The 18,920-nt window shown below is 44.1% G+C and overlaps 1 long non-coding RNA gene across 1 annotated transcript; it reads left to right on the forward strand.

Moving 5' to 3' along the window:
- The first annotated feature begins 347 nt into the window (after nucleotides 1-347).
- Nucleotides 348-12,878, forward strand: LOC138683473 (uncharacterized). Its single transcript, XR_011322995.1, has 4 exons — nucleotides 348-403; nucleotides 6,984-7,142; nucleotides 10,299-10,358; nucleotides 12,783-12,878. It is a non-coding gene; the product is annotated as an uncharacterized lncRNA (long non-coding RNA).
- The last annotated feature ends 6,042 nt before the right edge of the window (nucleotides 12,879-18,920 follow it).

The following is an 18,920-nucleotide window of genomic DNA, read 5'->3' on the forward strand; positions in this document are numbered from 1 at the left end:
TCCAGAGTTGAAGGGATACCCAGAAACAAAGCTAGTCAGATCGGAAGTGGATTTCAGAAGTTTGATTTGAGTGGAAAGCAGACTTTTTATTTCAGTCCAGCCAGAATTACTGCAGTTTCATTCTAGTAATAACATTGTCTCATTTTGTGGCTTTGAATAAACAATCACCCTGCAAATTGTGGATTGGTTACTGTGTTGTCTAATGAGATAGCATTAGAAAAGGATGCATCTGTATATTAATGATTCAGAAGATAGAAGGATCTGCAGAATATGGGATAATATATCCTATTATCCTGAGCTTATTCACTTATCCTTTCTATCATCAGAAAAGGCTCCTGTCGAGATTTCAGTAATATCTGAAAGGGCAGAGATTAAAGATGAAGAAAACACAGAAGATAATCAGGTAATTCTCCATAGACAACTGAGAGCTGTCCATTTTATTTTTAATATTAGATTTGAAATTCACTTTATTATAAAATGGGCTTGCTGAGAAGCTTCCGTGATTGATTCTTTTATGTTTGAGATGTCTCTGCTGTAGGTGAGATCCTTCATATTCTACTGAACAGCTGGGGTCCTCCTGCCATTTTTCAGTTTGGAGAAGCTGTGCAGGGAGATGCCAGGTCCTTACATACCAGGTCTGTCTTCATCCAGATTGTTGTAGTTTAACCCCAGCCAGCAACTAAGCACCACGCAGCTGCTTGCTCACTCCCCCCCCCACCCAGTGGGATGGGGGAGAGAATCAGGGAAAAAAAAGTAAAACTCATGGGCTGAGATAAGAACAGTTTAATAGGACAGAAAGGAAGAAACTAATAATTATAATGATGATGATGATGATAATACAATAATAATAATAGAATTGGAATATACAAATCAAGTGATGCACAATGCAATCGCTCACCACTCACTTACCGATGCCCAGTTAGTTCCCGAGCAGTGATCTGGCCCACCCCGGCCAACTCCCTCCAGTTTATATACTAGACATGATGTCACATGGTATGGAATATCCCTTTGGCCAATTTGGGTCAACTGTCCTGGCTGTGTCCCCTCCCAACTTCTTGTGCCCCTCCAGCCTTCTTGCTGGCTGGGCATGAGAAGCTGAAAAATCCTTGACTTAGTCTAAACACTACTTAGCAACAACTGAAAACATCAGTGTGTTATCAACATTCTTCTCATGCTGAACTCAAAACATAGCACTATACCAGCTACTAGAAAGAAAATGAACTCTATCCCAGCCAAAACCAGGACAAGATATTATATCAAGATAGAGTGTAATTTGCTGGGGTCTGGAATCTTCCTGGACAGCATGTCCATCCCTGAAAGCAAAATTGGTGAAAAACAAAGTGTGGAGGGATGAAAGCAGCAGGCATAACTACCTGAAATAAGCAGTGGCCTGACTTAAAGGCAGTTGGCTGATCAGGAAAGAAGTATGCTGTAGAGAAGTTTGTTCTTATCCACACAGTATCAGGCCCTGGAATCAAGTTCAGACTAGTTTCAGATAAAGCTGACTGTCTAGCAAGGAAGTCCCACAGGGTAGTGGGACTCTAACACAGTCTTCTGGTCCCTGAGTCCAGTTCATTTTATCAAAGGCAGTCATGCTATATTATCCCACTCATGTCGGGCTCTGTTTTAAAGTAACTCCAGTGTTGCAGAGGGACATCACACACAGACCAATGTGATCAAGTGAAGTTCATTTACTACCACGTTTGACACAGTTATATACCTTATGTGCTTGTGCACGCGCCTTATACAATACTCTAATTGGTACAATATCCCGTTTCACGCAACACTATCTTATTCTCTATTGGCTGAGCAAGCTTCTTCACGAGGTGTCCAGCAGTCACTTATCTCATTCTTCAGCATCCAGGTGTTGTTTGTCAGGCTCTTCTTATCTTCCTTTTTCCCAGCGTACAAGGACACAGCGTCCTTGTCTGCTCCAGCGTTTTGTAAACTTATGCTTCGTTCCCACCTAACGGCTGGATTGCTCACATTCCTTTGCCCAGCCAAGAAATCCTCAACAATTCCCCCTTTTTGTTTTTGAGCAATCCAAGCTTGCCTAATAACTTGGGGTGCCTTTTTTCCTTAACAAGCTGAACAAGGTAGAATTGTTACAATAGCTAAAATCACAATAACTACAATAATGCCCACAATTCTTTGAGCCAACCCGTTACCCCTAATGACCCAGACCATGAGGACTATGAGAAAGATGAACCATCCATACATTCTTGTGCCATCTTGCTCCACGAATTCAGCCCAGCAATTGGTAGGTGCCAGCATCCCGTGGGCGTCCCCACAGAGGCAACGATGGCCTCACCGTACACCAGCCCGATGCTCTTCGGAAAATCCCGGTATCTATACATTTGCGGAGGAACGGGTTTCAGCACACATGGCCAGCGGGTGCCAAAAAGTCCGCCTCGGTTGCAATCTATGACGCATGCGCTCGCTGGCCAGGCGCGCTGCACGAGTCATAGTCATCTTGTCTATTGGTTCATGGGCTTTATGATGCAGTAGCAATGCACAGAGAATCTTGACCTATTATGTTGACCAAGGTGACCTATACATTAGTTTTCGGCTGAGGTGGTATTCATGCTGCCACATCATCCATGATGCTCCAGATGACGGTGATCGTACAAATCGAACAAGAGTCCGTCGTGGGCCTGCACCTGTGGAAACACAATCAACCTCGTTCCCAGGTTATTAATGGAAATAGACCTTACCCCTAATTTTGGCTTTGACTAACTTTTTACATTTACCTCACACTGTCTTCCCGCAATCACGCTATGCTTAATCAGATTATGCTTAACACACCCTTTTTACCTAAAGCAAATTCTACATACAATAAGGCATGCTGTTCTAAGTCCTCTACAATCGATACATCCTTATAATGCCCTAACCAAAATCCTCTCTGAAGGGCTTAATGTCCACTAGTCCCCCAAAGTGTAATACTCTATTAGTCGGAATCTGTCGGATCAGTGGCTCCAGCACCCGCCGGTGCCATGCCAGTTGCTGCTGGGACGATTCCGGGTCCAGCATCAGTGCGAAGCCATGGCTTGACCCACTTGGCTGGGATCCAATGAATGCCTCGATCTGTAAGCAGACACATATACCCTCTCCCAGTAAGTTTTACTTCTGCTGGTCCGCACCATTTCCCGGACTCTGGGTCCTTATACATTACCCTGATTCCTGTACTTTGTTGCGTCCTTTCTGCCTGTAAAAGAGCATGATGCACTACCATTCGTGGGTCTTTGTGATCACCTGTCAATCTAAGATAATTTAGCACAAATAAGGCTTTGGCCAATCGTTCCTCTGGGAGTAAGCCCTGGGTTCCCCCCTTTTGTTTTTGCAGCATGCTCTTTAAGGTTTGTTGGCCCGTTCGACAATAGCCTGTCCTGTGGGAAGATGTGGAATACCTGTACCATGGTGAATTCCCCACAAATTACAAAATCGAGCAAATCGTGTAGGACCATAGGCTGGGCCGTTGTCCGTCTTAATTTCTTTAGGCACACCCAGCACTGCAAAAGAAGCGTGAAGATGTCATTCAATATGTAAGGCCTTTTCTCCAGTTTGTGCCGTGGCCCACATGGCAGCAGAATAGGTATCAATACACACATGCACATAACGCTTTGCACCAAACCACGTGACATGGGTGACATCCATTTGCCACAACTGTAATGGCAAGAGACCTCATGGGTTAACCCCACAGCCCAAGCCCAGCCCTTCCTTTTGACAATCGGGGCATGCTTTAACAATACCTCGGGCATCAGTGAGTGGTAAGTCAAATTGCTTTGCTAACATCCTAGCAGGTTGGTGCAAGAACGCATGTGATTGCCGTGCTTGTTGAAAACGATTCCCTGGAGGAGGCTCCCATGCCGCTGCAACCAATTGGTCAGCTCTGTCATTTCCCGTTTCTCATCTGCACGTGCGCTCGTACCCAAGAGTTCTACCAGAGGGTCCATATCGTCATTAGTGATACCGCAAAGATTTCGCACCCACTGGATATCTTCCACAAGCTTCTGGACATCATGTACCGTTGAAATTTCTAACATTGCCAGCATCTATGTGCCACCTCAAATACTTCCAAGGTGCTGCCTTTTGCACCTTTTCAGGAGCAATTATTACTCCGCGATGGCTTAAGATGTCCTGCAATTGAGTTAAAATTTCATCCTGCGGCAAGTTCCTTCCCGCTATCAAAATGTAACTGAGGAAACTGCTTTCTTACAGGCTCTAATGCCCAGGCCACATATACCTGACACATCGTGGGGGAATTGCGCATTCATTGCGGTAACATGACCCAATGGCATCTCTTATAGGGCTCTGCCTTGTTAATCGATGGTACCGAAAAGGCGAACCGTTCAGCGTCATCTGGGTGCAAGGGAATGGTGAAAAAACAATCCTTTAGATCTATAATTAACAAATCCCATTCTTCTGGAAGCATAACTGGAGACGGCAAACCTGGCTGCAGGGCTCCCATACTGTGCATCACTGCATTCACAGCTCTGAGATCATGTAACAGTCTCCATTTCCCACTTTTCTTGGGAATGGTAAATATTGGTGTATTCCATGGACTAGTAGAAGGAACAACATGTCCCGCTCTCAATTGGTCCTCAACTAACTCTTGTATTTTTAGCAGCCTTTCAGAATTTAGCGGCTACTGATCAATCCAAACAGGCTCATCTGTTTTCCAGCTAATTTTCAGGATTGGCTGCCCCTCAGTGACCGCTCCTAAAAAGGATGGGTCACTAACATTGCCTTCATTTGGCTCAATAAATCACGGCCTATGAGGCCAAACAATTCCTTTGGGGTAGTCATGACATACGGACGCATCATAACGTGTTCACTGTCAGGGAACACAAATGTAATCGGCAGCTGACTTACTAAGGTGGCTTGTGTGCCCCCTATCCCTGCAATGCCAAAATTTGGATTGATCAATGGCCATGATGGAGGCCAAATATATCGTGAAATAATCGTAACATCAGCTCCTGTATCGATTGTCATTGGTTTCTTGACGATAACTCCGTCAGGCCCTTCCAATTGCACTACCTTTTCTGGTTTACCTTTTGTTATGTCCATGGCAAGGTATACCTGTGGTTTCCCTGTGGACCTGAATCCACCATCTCCACGTTGTACTTCACCTGGGTTTGGAACACACGACCTGAATGGAACTAATTGTGCTATTCTGGTACCTTTAGGAATAGAAACAGGAGGGATTAAAACATGAATCATAATTTTCACAGTCCCACAAAAATCTGCATCAATAAGCCCTGGGACTACCAAAATTCCTTTTAGAGCTGTTGAAGATCGTCCCATCACAAATGCACTAAGCCCGAGCCCCAATGGTCCCTTTATTTTGCTATCCACCAAGTGTACCCCTGCGTCCATCAACGTAATGTCTACTGCGGTTTCCACATCCACTCCCGAGCTCCCTGCAGTGGCGGATCTGGTGGTTGCAAGGCTGCCTGAGGGCTGGCAGCCCAGGTCCCTTGCGTTTGTGTCGTCGCGCGAGGGGCCTTCGCGGTCGGTGTAAAGTTTCCCTTCTTCCTATATTCTTGGTGGTATTGTCATCTTTCTTAGCAGAAGCTGTACATTTGCTCCTAATGTGTCCATGTTTGCCACAGTTAAAACACTTGACCAAGGGTGTCTTACTGGCCCTGTGCTTCTTTGTAGCTCCTTGTGGAGCTGCGACAACATAGGCTGTTTTCTGTGAGTCCACTGCTCGATCCATGTATTCTAGTATATCAACGAATGTCCCCCCAGCTCCAGCGGGGTGGGCTGGCGCGGCAGCCGTGGAGGCAGCAGAGGGGGTCACCGCCGCGCAGAGAGCGGCGGCTGCCTGCCGGTCCGCCCTCATTGTCTCCAGCATGTCTCGAATTACCTTCCAGTGCTCTGCATAGTTTTTCATCTCCTTTACCTTACCCCCGCTGCAGCTAGTAGCGTCCCACAGCGCCTTGCCTATATTATCCCAGGTTGCTTCTTCAAACGCGACATTTACACTCGGGATAAGTTCTTTCTTCCAGGCCCATAAAAGTAACCCCTTTAACACAGAATTATCGAATTTCAGTCTTCTCTCAGAGAGAAAATTACGAAGGAGCTTTAGGACTGCTTCCTGCTCTTTGTCCAACCCCATCTCCTTCTCCGACCGCTCACCTTATCAGGGCGAGATTCAAGCTTTCGCGCATCTCCTCGTTTTCCCAGCTCAGGGTGAGATTCAAACTTACGCGCGTCCCAGCTCAGCCGAAGCTCATGCCGTGCTTCCCAGCTTAGCTGAAGCTCATGCCGTCCTGCCGGGGCAGCAGGAACACTCTCGGCCGGCTCCTCCACTCCCTCGTCGGTTCAGCTGCACCAGAAATTCTCGTAGAGACGATAAAGTGCTGATCTGAGGGTCCCTGTTCGGGCGCCAAATGTTGCGGAGGGACATCACACACAGACCAATGTGATCAAGTGAAGTTCATTTACTACAACGTTTGATACAGTTATATACCTTATGCGCTTGTGCACGTGCCTTATACAATACTCTATTTGGTACAATATCCCGTTTCATGCCACACTATCTTATTCTCTATTGGCTGAGCAAGCTTCTTCACGAGGTGTCCAGCAGTCACTTATCTCATTCTTCAGCATCTAGGTGTTGTTTGTCAGGCTCTTCTTATCTTCCTTTTTCCCAGCATACAAGGACACAGCGTCCTTGTCTGCTCCAGCGTTTTGTAAACTTATGCTTCGTTCCCACCTAACGGCTGGATTGCTCACATTCCTTTGCCCAGCCAAGAAATCCTCAACACTCCAGTTCTTGGTCTTCCATATTCCCATTCCAGAACCTCCTTGTTCTGATAGTTGGAAGTCCTCTAATTTCCATCTTAAATATTAAATCTTCAATTACAGTCTCCTTCACTAGGAAGCAGAAATCCAGCAGTCTGAAAAGAAGTGCTTCTGAAGAAGGAAAGCGATGTCTGGTTCTTTCAGGGTGGAGTCACTGCTCTATTTTCTTGCAGGCTGCAGGAGAGGAAGAGGCAGAGGGGGCAGGAACAGCAGAAGTAGCTGCGGCAGCAGAGGCAGAAGAGCCTCCTCCCCCAAGAGTGAAGGAGCAGAAGCTTGTAAATCAGTTCAACTTCACTGAGAGAGCTTCAAGGACACTCAACAACCCTTTGCGGGTATGCTGCTGCTGCCATTTCCTTCAGTGACTTGGAGGATCTTTCCTTCGGGAGGGCATGTGGAGCATCTGTGTTTGTGTCATATCCTGTGATCTCTGTAGATACTATTAGGAGAAAAAAGACCAGTGTTTTACTATGGTAAAACCTTTAGGGTGATGAAAATGGTGACAGAAAAATTCTTGCCTCATGGACTCTTGGACAGCCTACAAGAAGTTTTGGTGCTACTTGTATTGGCTTTGTGTGGCAAGGTTTTGGTAGTGGGGGGGGGGTTACAGGGGTGGCTTCTGTAAGAAGCTGCTGGAAGCTTCCCCTGTGTTTGAGAGAGAGCCCATACCAGCCGGCTCTAAGACGGACCCGCCGCCGGCCAAGGCCAAGCCAATCAGTGATAGTGGTAACGCCTCTGTAATAACATTTTTAAGAAGGAAAAAAAGTTGGGACAGATGGAAAATGGCAGCTAGAGAGAGGAGTGAGAACATGTAAGAGAAACAAGCCTGCGGGCACCAAGGTCAGTGAAGAAGGAGGGGGAGGAGATGCTCCAGGCGCCAGAGCAGAGATTCCCCTGTGGCCCGTGGTGAAGACCATGGTAAGGCAGGCTGTCCCCCTGCAGTCCAGGGAGGTCCACGGTGGAGTAGATATCCACCTGCAGCCCGTGGAGGACCCCACGCCGGAGCAGGTGGGTTCCCGAAGGAGGCTGTGACCCCGTGGGAACCCTGCGCTGGAGCAGGCTCCTGGCAGGACCTGCGGGTCTGTGGAGAGAGGAGCCCACGGAGCAGGTTTTCTGGCAGGACTTGTGACCCTGTGGGGGACCCATGCTGGAGCATTATGGTCCTGAAGGACTGCACACATTGGAAAGGACCCATGCTGGAGCAGTTCGTGAAGAACTGCAGCCCGTGGGAAGGGCCCACGTTGGAGAAGTTCGTGGAGGACTGTCTCCCGTGGGTGGGACCCCATGCTGGAGCAGGGGAAGAGTGTGATGAGTCCTCCCCCTGAGGAGGATGAAGCGGCAGAAAATAACATGTGATGAACTGACCATAAACCCCATTCCCTGTCCCCCTTGTGCCGCTGGGGGGGGTTGGTAGAGAATCCGGGAGTGAAGCTGTGCCCAGGAAGAAGGGAGGGGTGGAGGGAAGGTGTTCTGAGATTTGGTTTTATTTCTCATTACCCTATTCTGCTTTATTGGCAATAAATTAAGTTAATTTTCCCCATGTTGAGTCTGTTTTGCCCGTGACGGTAATTGGTTGAGTGATGTTTCCCTGTCCTTATCTCGACCCACAAGCTCTTTGTTATATTTTCTCTCCCCTGTCCAGCTGAGGAGGGGGAGTGATAGAACGGCTTTGGTGGGCACCTGGCATCCAGCCAGGGTCAACCCATCACACTACTATAAATGCTTATACCTCTACTTAAAGATAACATTTTTCATGTCTTTTCTCATCTGAAAAAGTATAGAGCAATGGTTAGGGTAGTAGCTGAGGGGTTGGAATCCCTGAATTCAATTTCCTTTTGCCACAGTCCCTTTATGGCCTTGTACTTCAATTCTTACCCATGGAGCAGGGATATAAGTGCCACTATATTAAAAGATAAAGGTATTTATGCTTGTGTTAAGCACAGGTACTACAGTAACACACCCATGTAAGTATGGCAAATCTTTACTGCTGCTACAGGGTATGTCTCCCTCCCACTCTGTGCATGCACTTTGTAGGGTTTGGCGTTCGGAAGATCTCGCGATGTCACGGAAAGTTAGAGGGTTAGTCGCAGCCTTATGATGTGTCTGTAATCCCGCCTACCCTTGTTAGTATAAAAGGAATTGACTGCGCAATAAAAGGCGGAAGTTGGCGCTCACACTGTGTGTGTTATCTGTCTCTTTCCCTGGTCTGGGGGTGATCAGTGATCTAATCGTGGCACCTTGATATGCGGCGAACGCTACAGCACTTTTCAATCAGTACAGACCCAAGACCTTATGTTCCTTCCCTAAGCTTTTTGCTGAGCCCTCAGTCATTCCCTGTGAGCATGTCTTCATGGGGCCTCCTGACCGAGCAGTACCAGTGATGTTGTCCCCCAGTTGAGTGCTCAGACAGGACCTTTCTGAGTTGGAGATACAAGTTTCAGAGAGAAAATTCTCTTGTTTTCCTTGTTGCCCTGGAATCAGAGTATATACAGCGTCCCCAGAGAGCCTGCCTGCCTTCTTGCAGCCATTACACCTAAAGTGAGATGCCTTTACATCTGATGGGCTTGGAGAGATCTGAGTTACTGTGTTGCTGGAGCTACTATCTCCTAGAAGGAATACCATCTCTGTCCACTAGTAGAGATGGAGGATCTCAGGAGAGTTCATCCAGCAGTGGAGTGCTTACTGCAGTCTGAGCTAAGATTCTGCATCTTTCAAAAATCCTTGCGGAGGCCATGGAATTTGTTATTTCTCTGTCCCCAGATCTGCATATTCTCTTCCCATTGATTTTACTGGGAGAGGCTTGTATGCCTCTGTGTGATTCTGCCTTTGAAAGCAGAATCTAGCCCTTAAATAGCTGTGAAGCACTGCTGTGTGCTGTACAGGATGTGCAGTTTCCACCTCTGAGACTGCTTCATTTCAGAAGTCAGTGAAATACTACAGGCAGCTTCTTAAAAATGTCTTGACACAACGTTTTTCTGAAAGAAAATGCTGTTCCATGAAATGAAAGTTTCACAGAAATGTATTAATTTCATTCAGAATTTTGATGTAAGGGTGATGAAAATATTATTTCAGTAAGATCAAATGACTTGTTTATAGGTTATCATTCTGTTCAACTCCTAAGTGGGATTTTAAAATATAGGTCAAAACTTTTCAAATTTGGTAGCATATCATAACTGAAACTATAACTGGTAGCAGAGGTGAAACAAACCATTTCAATCTCTTCAAAATTAAATATTGAAATTAAATATTTTAAGTATATTGGAAAAAAATCAGAAGGTCTTGTGAACCTTCTTTTGGTCCACAAGAAAAATCTAGTTGTAGTTGCTTGATCACTGATAATGTTTGTGCAGTGCTCTGGGAGTTGGATTAATCTCAGATCAATATTATTCTAACTACCTGCTATGAGAAGGCTGTTTCCACAGCTGGACTATGTCACTGCAAAGAGTTTCAATGCAAAGATTATACTTCATTATGCTTTTTTTTTTATTCAGGAAAGAGCATGTCAAGCAGAGCCTACACCTTGTAAAAATTTCTCAGCCACTGATAACTAGGTATATCCTTTTTACTTTTCAAGCTTTTTAAGAGTATATTTAGGAAACCGAGATATGAGAAAGGAAAAACCAAATTGTTATGTTTGCATTCCTTGCAGTGGAATGAACTCCCATACTGTGGCTTTGATCTCTGGTTTAAATTTGAGAGCAAACTAGTGTGGCCCTCTTTTCTGCCTTAATGGGTGAATTTGCTAATGGTTTATATTTGTAAGGTCAAATGTCTCTGTTTAGCTGCTTTAGATTGATCTATCACTTGCCAGCCACCCTGGCCAGTCTCATTTAGAAAGTCTTAAAAGGAGTGGAAATGGGGAAACCACAGTGTGAGAATGGTTCTGGTCTCAAGAGCTGGGCTACAGCTGAACTCTGCAGGAACAGGGACACAACTGCAACTGCCTCTTGCAGGCACTGACTCCTCCAGGGACACGGCTCTCTTTGGGGTGGGGACTGCCCTGTTGTTTAAGATCTTCTGTCAGTATGTGGTGGATGAACTGGTCATTTAGGAGGAGCTATGATCCAGCATTCACTACCTGGTCAGCTGCAGGACACCTCCATCAGCTGATCCCATCAGAGGCAAGTTCAATGGGGCCTGAAAGTGCAGGAACAAAATAATGAAAAAGCACTTATGGCACATCTGCACGCTAGCTGCACTTTGAGCACTGTGCATAGAGAGTAGACACCTCTGAAGGTTTTGTACAGCCAGAAATTTACAAGGGTTCATGGAGTTTTTGGGAGTGTTGTCAAGAATTTGATATTTGCAACATTGTGGTTTTTACTTTGTCTAAGTTTAGCTATATGGGAAAGCAGGCTTCTAAAACCTGAAGCTGAACACAATGAGAACTGCAGCATAAGGAACGTGGAAGACCCACTCTAAGCCTGTTGCAATAGACTTAGCTCTCTTTTAGGTAGCATGAATGTGCCTGTTTATTCACAATGAAGAACTGTTCCACAATTGTTATATGGTATTTTCTCCATCTCTTAAAAATGTAAAAAAAATATTTTGTATGACATTTTTCACATGATATATGCTATAGCTTTCATTGGAAAAGGAATCCAGCCAATTCTGCTGATTAATTCTCACAGATATTTACAAAACGTATTTGTGTTCGTCACTGATGCAAATATTGTTTCAAGCCAGTGTACTGAACTGGTATTGAAATATTGTTTCATTACCAGTGTACCACAGGAACACCCAGGAGAAAGTATAAGGTAATGGCTGCAACTTAAAAAAATGCTGTTGTAGGAAAGTGATAGGAAGGGGAGCGAAGGTGTCTCTGTCAAGCTGAAAACTGTAATCCAGTCTATTCCTGAACTTGAAATCACAAAGTAATTGGACTGAGATCTTCCCTCCCTCCAGCTGGAGTTTCTTTTCATTTTTTCTGACAGTGAGATGACCTGAGAGTTAGAGAGAACAGAGGTATTAAGATAATCAGGCTGTTGCTGAAATTTTGCACAAAATGTTTGAAAACTAAGAGGAAAAGTTTTCCCTTGTTTTCTTTTTATTCTGTTGAAAATTTGAATAATATTTTAATGTACTCTCTTTTTTTCCTCAACTCTTTTTCCTTCTTGTTCTTCCTTATGCTTACAATGTCCTCTTCCAAAGTTTTCTGTTCTGCTGCTTCTCCTACTCTTCTCATCAAATCTTCTTTGTCCTTTCCCTGATGTTTGGAACATCTTTCCATCTAATTTCCACCTGCAAATTTATAACACAATGCAGTTTTTTTGCTAACGGTTTCTGCTACTTTTCTTTATTCCAGTGTTCTAGTCTATATTTTGTGTTTGAATCATATTCCCTCTCCTAAGCTGATCTGTCAGAATTAGAACACCTTTTCTTTGTCCTGAAAGTAATATACCTGCTTTGGATACAGTACTAGCACTCCAATACTAATGAATAATTCTTAAGTAGAAAAATTGCTTTTGGATCTACTCAAGTAAGACATTCCTGGTATGTGGCATAGCAGAAGATGCAAAACTGCTCTCAGTTTCCGTTTGATCATATGCTGCAGAGTTGGAGTCCAAGATTTAAATTGTATTAAGCAGCTACAATTTAATTTTCCAACACCACATGAGAAATGTCATAAAGCAGATGTTTGATGCATGTTTCCTATTAAACACTGGTAAATTAGGCAAACAGAAAGTCCTACAAAAAAGATATGGAGTCAAAGCACCAAGAAGAGTGTTGGGGAAAGGAAATTGTTAAGAATGCAATACTGTGTTCTTAAAAAGTAAGGCATGCCCCATCAAGCTTTAAAAATCCTGGGCTTCAATCCTTCACTTTTTGTGTAAGTAACAAGCCCTCTGTCTTTCAGCTGATTCCAGTGGCAGTGTTACTGTTGTGAGGACTACCATATTTTTGTGATGGTATGGATGGCTATTTTCTGGAGTGTAATCAGGTCCTGATAAATTCTGCCTCTGTCTATCTCTCAGTGGGAGATCTATGATGCCTGTGTGGAGGAGCTTCAGAAAATGGAAAAGTCAAAAGAGAAAGAAAACCCAAAAGCTCAGACAGCAAAGAGAGAAGAGACAAGGGGAAGAAAGTTAACCTCTCTGGAATCACAGGTATGTTTCATAATGCTGGAAGAAGCCTGCTCAGAGTGGTGGTGGATGCATCCATAATGCAAAACAGGTGAAATTTAGCAACTCATGCTGACTATGTAGCTAGTTGTCTCAGATGGCAAGTAACAACCCTAAGAAATGCAAAAATTAGTTTTTGCTAGGAATTATTTCCAAAACAGGATTTCCATTTTCAAATTTCTGTACTTTTTATGGGAATACAAAACAGTGTGAAGCCATAATCTTGTCTTCAAACCTCATTTCCAAGTGAGATTTATGGCTTTTTTTTTGTGCATTATCATGTTAGTGTCTCATTTCTGATTAGCATGTGAGGGATAAAAGAATGAAATAGGTAGAAACATTGTGTGACTTTTCAAAGAATTCTAAGTGATGCAGAGGTTTTAGGTATAATCTTCCAATCTGTAAGGCAAAGAAATTTAGGATTCTTTAAAAATGTTACTAAAGCACTGTAGTGAAACACATTTCACTATTTTTTATTTTTTTAATGATAATGCTATAGAATTATGATTTATATATTTTATAGTTATATACATATAAATTATATAAAAAATATAATTTATATAAAAGTTAATAATAGTTAATTGAAATGGAAGCCTACATACTTAAAATTGAATAATGATTCTGGGAGGCTTGACCTGGTTTGCAGGGGGGATCTTTGATGCATTGTTTATTCATTTAGTTGGAAAGTGTCTCTCCAGTGTTTGAAGTGCTATGCCATGGTCGGTAATTACACAGCATGGTGATACCTCAGTCATGGTGATGTGATCATCCCAAGAGGAGGTCAGCCACCCTGAGTCCTATGAAGTAGCAGAGTGAATGGCAAGGGCTGCTGGACTGGAGTAGCCTCCATTAGTCTGGCTTCTCAGAGTAGCAGGTATCATAACTCCTGCCAAGCTCTGAGCTGGTGCTGTGATCTTGCTGTGAGGGTGATACTGGCTCCTAATCCAAGCTGCTCTGTCAGGAGTAGCCTAGGAGTGCCCTGCAGAGACACCACAGTCCATTCCCCTAAAGTGGCAATATCCCCATCTTAAAAATGTGATCCCACTTCAGGCACTGAGAATACAATATAGCAACCCTGAAAGATTTGCTTCACGTTCCAGAATGTTTTCAGGGAGTTCAGGAAATTTCTAATAGGGTTTAATGGAGTTTGATCTATACAGAATTCTGGGTGGTTCTTTCCACCCCCACCCCCAGTCTAAGTTTAACCATTTAGAAGGCAAATGGAAATAATTTCTATAATGACTGGAGCAAAATGCACTGAGAACTATAATACAGAAAGTCAATTCTTATCTTGCTCCTAGAATAGGTGTAGATATACCAATGTAACTAAGATATATCTATGTAATATAAGCTGGCTCCTGAAACTGGCTTTAGCACTTCCATACCATATGGCTGATTCAACTATAGAGGATTTGGATGGTTTAGCTTCCCCAGCAGCACTGTGCCATCAAAAGCCTTATAGTATAAACAGACCAGGAACATGTTCTGATAGGCTTCTTCCTGTGAATTGTGCCATTGAAATTCACAGTCCTTTCTGAAACTAATAAACCTTTCACCTGAGTACTTTTCGGAGAATTAAGCCTGAAGTCAATGATACAGTTATGGGCTTAAAGGGTGGACTGCTAAAAGCTGATAATGAAAATGAAATAAAAATTCTACCAATGAAACCATATTATAAAAAACCTGCTGCATGCTCCACTGACAACAGTGAGAAGCTGAAATCCAGGCATCCATGATCCCTCCCTTTGGTGCTTTGCTTTTCACTCTTAGCACTTTCCAGGGGGATTGCAGGGAAGCCAGAAAGTCAGTACACTGAAAAAGTGAAAGGGAAAGCTTCTTTATGCAGAGACAGACTCCCAAATTGAGACCCAGTGTGAGGCTGGTGGGTCAGTTTGAAGTGTATGAAAAACCTGCTGAACTTTCCAGTCATTAACTGGAAACATGCAACCTGGAGTAATCCAAGGCTAGAATCAGACTTATAACAGGCATTACATCTGGTCAGGTGTAGGTCTATAGAAATTAAAGGTTGATGGCATCAGAATCTGTACTTCTGGTCTCAAGTCAGCAAATGGAGAAGTGGGTTTTGTGGAGCTTCCAACTCATAGGTTACGTACTTTGGACTACACATAGTAATCGGAACAGAGTTTTTCCAGCTTTCTGAGGACATTCTGCCATTGATCATTGCTGAACTGGAGCTGTGGAAAATCAAGCAGGAGATGTGGCTGATCTGTACAAAGGCTAAAATCAAGGATCCAATGGCTAGAAGTAGCAATTGATTTCCATCGTTGTTTCCATCAGGCTAGGGACTAAGAAGAAAAAGACTGTGATAGCAACTGAGATAGTACTGGATTCAACCCAAAGGGAAGAAGAGGAGAAAGTGAGTGGATATTAACAGAGGTGGATCTCTGATGGAAGCATTTACAATGTAAGAGGTGCCAAACTGTTATGGAAATTATGCATGCCAGCCATCATAGCAGGGTTCAACTCTAGGTTTCTGCTGAATCAATAAGCCGAAAAAGAGATTCTTCTATCTTTTTATTACTAGCGCTACAGCTCGAGCTGGGTGCCTCCGAAGAGGGACCCCGAACAAAGAAATCCCTATGCAATTATACCCTTACAATCTAAGTTCCCCACCCCTCACGCGACAGTTTGGGCCAGTAGTAATATTAAGGTCTGGGGTCCTCTTGCTTTTTATTGGTTTGATTTGTTTGCTGTTTCGTTACTAAGTGGTTGCTAAGTGGTCATCTTCTTATACAAGATACAGTGGTTCTATATCCTGTTTCACATCCTCTTAGGTTGGTTTCAGCCGGTTCTGTAGTTAGCTATTTGGCACGTTGTAATATGGTTGTTACAGTTCATATACCATGATCTATAGGCTTTGTCTACTCTAGCTATTAATGTTTAAGCTGCTAGTGCTAAGTTTCGACTAACTTTTTCTGCAACAGAGGCCATGAAAGATAAGGTCCAAGAACTAGAGCCACAGCTGGAGATGATGGTTGGGTTTAGATGAGGATTTGAAAACATAATGGATGAAAAGAAAGAGAAAACAGTACTGGTACTGAATAAGAAGTTAAGAGAACAGATGACTGGGTAAGGAAGAACATGATCCATGGAAGACTGTGGCCAAAGGCAGAGAAGAGGAAGAGCCTTGACAGTGGAGCAGAAGGGCCTCACTAGGGGAACAGAAGTAGAATTAAGCCATGTATTGCACTGAAGAATGAGAAGAAGCAAGGAAGACATGGTTTGGCAAGTGTCATGACCCAGACTGGACAGACCAGGGAGTTGTGTTTAATTCAAAATTCCCTCAGGCTAAATTAAGGTGAACCGACACCAAACGATCAGTTAAAGATTTTATTTATGACAGAAGCAAACAGAACTGGGGAGGCATGGTAGTAGGTGGCAGGGTTTCTCACAACAGGAATTGGCGTAAGACTACTTCTGTAAACCATGTAACCATATACATCAATTCAGGGAATAAGGAGATCCCTCCCGTTGAGTCACGAGGTTCAGAGCAGACCCCCTTGCTTTCTAGACTCCTCCTCAGAGAAGGGCCCAGGGGCGGCTGGATCTACTCTTAGTCTCAGACTTGGTCAATGGTTTATATCTTGAAACAGATGAGGTGTAGGGATTGTGGAAAAGGAAAGAGAGAAAACGACAGAGAGAGAGAAAGGAAGAGAGAAATATTTCACTGGTCCTGGGTCCAGCATTGGTTCAGTCAGCCAAGGGGTCCAGTCAGCCGAGGGGTCCAATCCCAGTGGGCTTGTGCACCTGGGGCTTCAGTTTGTGTCTTTTTATCATCCTTGCCCCTCCTTTGGGCAGGCACCCAAACTTATCAGGCTAATGAGCAGTTTGTGAGCCTTTGGGCTTGGAGGTCGTTTGTGGAGTAACTTATCCTTCCCTGCAGACGTGGCCATTGTTTGATATTTGTATCAGAACAGCTTATCAGAACAGGGAGCTGCGCACCCTCCAGCACATCCTCCCCCTCCTGTTGCTGATGTCTGAGCTGGTGGTCTTTTCACCTTGGTTCCTTGCTGTGCAGGGTTTGTCTTTAAGCAGAACTTGCCCCACCACAATGTTTGAGACATTAACTCTTTCAGTCTCTCACAGCAAGGCAGAAGAGAGAGGCAGCCAACAGAAAAGGGAATGGAGATAACCAAAGATTCCAGCTGAAGGAAGGATGAGAATGGTATAAAGAAGAATATGAGTGAATAAAAGACAGAATGACAGAAAGTATTTGTCTGGAGACTGTGATGAGGGACTTTTGGAAATCTCTCAATATGCCTGTCATTCAAATGGATCTAGAGAGAGGAGGATGTGCTATATCCAAGAGCAGTGATACATTTGAAACTTCCTCAGCTTTCAGTAAAGGTGGCAAACAGCGCATGGAGAACAGAATACCAAAGAGGAATGATATGAAATTTTCTGAGCTGAAAATAGTTGGAAGCGGAGAGAACTAGGCAGAAGTGTTGTATCTGCTTGTCCTGTTCTTACTGTTCCTGAGCCATCTGCTTATGGCTCTAATTACAGAGAGGATCCTGGCCAAGAGATACTCTTGGTCTGATCCAGTATGACCCTCCTTATGTTGTTATGTGAGCGTAGAAATGATAGTGTCTGAGGTAGAAGCAAAATGCAAAAAGCTTAATGCACTTAAGATGAAGCTTTTGCAGTCAGTGCCTGTCGCAGTAGAGACGGACACGACAAGTAATAGATCATGCAAAATGGCTACTTTATTGTTCTAACACAGCTTTTTATACCCTTCTTTAGAGTATGTGTTAGTATATGATTGGTTTGGTTAGTAACTAACAATTCATGATTGGTGAGTTCGTTAGGACGGTTCTTCTTATCACTATCTTGTTTTTGTACCGGTCTTCTCGGATCTTTCCAGACTCTTCAAGGATATACTACAAGCTGCTCAAGGTCACACTGTTCTCGAACTGTCAGGAATTCCGTAGACCCGTTGCATTCCCCGACAATTCCCCCTTTTTGTATTTGTGCTAAAAATATTGTCCCGGCTGCCCTCTGCAGGGCCCTTTGCAGAAGGCTGAAAAGACAGGGCAACATCAGGAGCACAGTTATCACAACCAGGATAACTACCCCCACAGTCTTGAGCAGAGATATCAACCATCCAGACAATCCCCAACCCTCGAACATCTTCGTCAGCCAATCTAATTCATCACTTTCTGTCAGCTTCCTGACTCCCTTCTTTAATTGTTGAATACTACTGAAAATGGGTTCTGAGTGATCGGATAGATTCATACAACACATCCCTTCAAACTCATCACAACCATGTCCTTGTGCTAAAAGCAAGAAATCAATTACAGCTCTATTTTGTAGCATAGCATGTCTGACACTATCAAAGTCTAGCAGTAAATCAGATAATACTACACCAGTCTGTATTCAGGGACCCCAGAGTTTGTGATTCCTGGGGTGGCAATGAGAGTGAATACCCGATCTGTGGAAACCAGGCATTCCCATCCATTGAGTCCATGACCTGCTGCACAGGGGTCTCCATCAATAAGTTCTTAAACTTTGTTGATGTCAGTGGGACCCCCTGTTAAACCTATGAAAAAGGAATTGCTTGTTCTTTGGTTTGCGGCGGTATCCATGACTACGTCCATCCGAGGACTGTGAGGAAGATGAACCATCTGTACATTCTTGTGCTGTCTTGCTCCGCGAACTCAGCCCAGCAATCGGTAGGTGCCAGCTTTGCGTGGGCATCCCCACAGAGGCAACGATGGCCTTGCCGTACACCAGCCCGATGCTCTTCGGAAAATCCCGGTATTTATACATTTGCAGAGGAGCGGATTTCAGCACACGTGGCCAGCAGGTGCCAAAATCCGCCTCAGTTGCAACCTATGACACATGTGCTCGCTGGCCAGGCGCACTGCACGAGTCATAGCCATCCTGGCTATTGGTTCATGGGCTTTGTGATGCGGTTGCAATGCACAGAAAATCTTGACCTGTTATATTGGCCAAGGTGACCTACACTTA

The sequence above is a fragment of the Haliaeetus albicilla genome, chromosome W (genome assembly GCF_947461875.1).
Source record: "Haliaeetus albicilla chromosome W, bHalAlb1.1, whole genome shotgun sequence".
In the NCBI taxonomy this organism is placed as follows: Eukaryota; Metazoa; Chordata; class Aves; order Accipitriformes; family Accipitridae; genus Haliaeetus; species Haliaeetus albicilla.